Below are 2,383 nucleotides of genomic sequence, written 5' to 3' on the forward strand. Positions count from 1 at the left end.
AATCTTCTATCCTTCAACACCATATCGTGGATTTTATTGATGATTTCGGGAGTACTTGCTTCTACGGGCCATCCTGAACGTGGTTCGTCACTTATTGATGTATGACAACGCTTAAATTCATTTACCCAGTTATAAACCGTTGCTAATGCAGGGGCAGATGTGCCATGAACTGGGTCCAATTCATTTTTTATCTCATATGGAGTTAAACCCTTTAAATGAAAATGTTTGATTACCGCTCTGAACTCTTTTTTTTCCATTTTTCTTAACGAACAATTTTTTTTTTCAATTGGTTATAAAAACACGTAAACTCAGAAGATGTGGACTGTGACTGCACCATATATCTAGTCGGGAGTGGTGCTGACTGAAAACAGATGATTTGGAGCGATTCGCGCGCCATCTGTTGGTCATTCTAAGGACTTATTGAACTACCCACGTATAATTCCGAAAGTATTAGAATCGTCCGAAATTTCAAACCTTAGTTTTTCAGTGGATCTCATCGTTTCAAGACCGACAATTTGGTTTTATTCGTCGAAAATTCGATGCAAAAATCGAAAATTAAAATTTTAAGCCAAAAGACGACAGATGCGTACAAAAGTTGAAAGGAATAATAATACTTTTTAAAAAATATATAATTTTGTTATCAACGATTTACAAATAAGACTTGATATTTTGGTTTAATCGAAAGAAGGGCTAGATAGGAGGTCTTTGGTAGAAGTAAGCCGAAAATAACGAAAGTAATAATTGCATAGTGTTATGGGTAGACGCCAATTCCTACCTGGCTACCTGTGTATGCCCCCCCCCCCTGAAAAATGGTTTAGTAAATTTTTCTCAAATCCACTGCAGCTGCTTAAATGTTTTGGTGCAATATGTTACTTAGCTTGTGAAATTCCGGAAGCTAAAATTTGGCCAGATTTTAAATCTTATTAATTAGTTTAATAATTTTTGTTTATTTCTCAAACTATCGCATTTCTCGATATTATCCTTAAATAATTTTGCACTTGCAGTTCAAAAGTATAAATAGTCTCATTCCTAACTTAATTTTAAAACTCAATAAGAAACAACATACATTTTTTTATTGCTGAACTAATTTTTTTTTATGAACGTTCATTAAAAATACTATTTCAACACATAAAAAGCAGTATATGAGGGATTTTCATGGAGTCAAAATCAAAAGTGTGGTTTTTAAATTCTAATTTTAGACATTTGGAAGAGAGGCCAAAACAACAAATTTCATTTGCTGAAGTGTGGACAAAATTTTGTAAACTGATTTAGAAAATTTTTCGAATAATTATTCTTTCTTTTAAAAGTAATAAGTGTTTATCTTTTTGTGAAAAAATTAATGTTTTTGGTTGAAAAGTCAACTCTTTCAGTCGAAAGTATATTTCGTTTTTGGTTATAAATACATTCTTTGTGGCTGAAGGCTCATAATTTTAATACAGAAATAAACTTTACAAGATATATTAATTATTTAAACAATTTTAATTAAAAAATTAAGAGTTTGCCCTTTTTCTAGAAGTCAATTTCTTTACGGACTCAGTTAAGAATGTATATCAGATGGCTCGTTTCTATGTTGCTTTGCAGATTTTCAAGACTAATGGATTATTTAAACAATTTTAATTTAAAAAATTAAGAGTTCGCCCTTTTCTACAATTTTTATTTGTTTCGGGACTCAACTAAGAATGTCTATCGGATGACTCTTTTCTATGTTGCTTTGTAAATTTTTAAGAACTATTAGTTATTGAAACAATTTCAATTGAAAAGTTAAGAGTTTGGTGTTCTTTCTACGAGTAGGCTCCATTTTTTAACATAACTAACTAAGAATATCGTTCCGGTGATTTTTTTCTATGATGCTTGAAAAATTTATAATTGTTAATTATTTAAAAAATTTGAATTAAAATATTTATATCTTGCCATTTTTTAAGGAAGAGGCTTACTTTGTTTACGGAGTGAACTAAGAATGTCTTTAGATGATCATTTCATACGATACTTTGTAACGTTATAATAATTATTAATCATTTAAACCATTTTAATATACATATTGAGAGTTGGGGTATTTTTCAATTAATAAACACAATTTGTTTACGAAGTTAACTAAGATTGTCTTTGCGATGATTTTTGCTTAAGTTATTTGTTAAAATTACAAGAATTATTAATTTTTTAATGAACTTTCATCAAAAAATCGGAAATTAACTATTTTTTAGATTTTGAACCATTCGGACATTTCAAAGAAAGTAATTTTTATAAGAAACTGTATGCCCTATATATTTAATAAAAATTGAAAAAAAAGATAACACGTTGTAATGGTAAAAACTTTTATTTACATTAGTTTCAGTAATTATTTCTTTTTATTAATTTCTTCCAGTAATTGCATAATCATTTCAGT

Source organism: Belonocnema kinseyi, chromosome 3, assembly GCF_010883055.1.
Source record: "Belonocnema kinseyi isolate 2016_QV_RU_SX_M_011 chromosome 3, B_treatae_v1, whole genome shotgun sequence".
Classification (NCBI taxonomy): Eukaryota; Metazoa; Arthropoda; class Insecta; order Hymenoptera; family Cynipidae; genus Belonocnema; species Belonocnema kinseyi.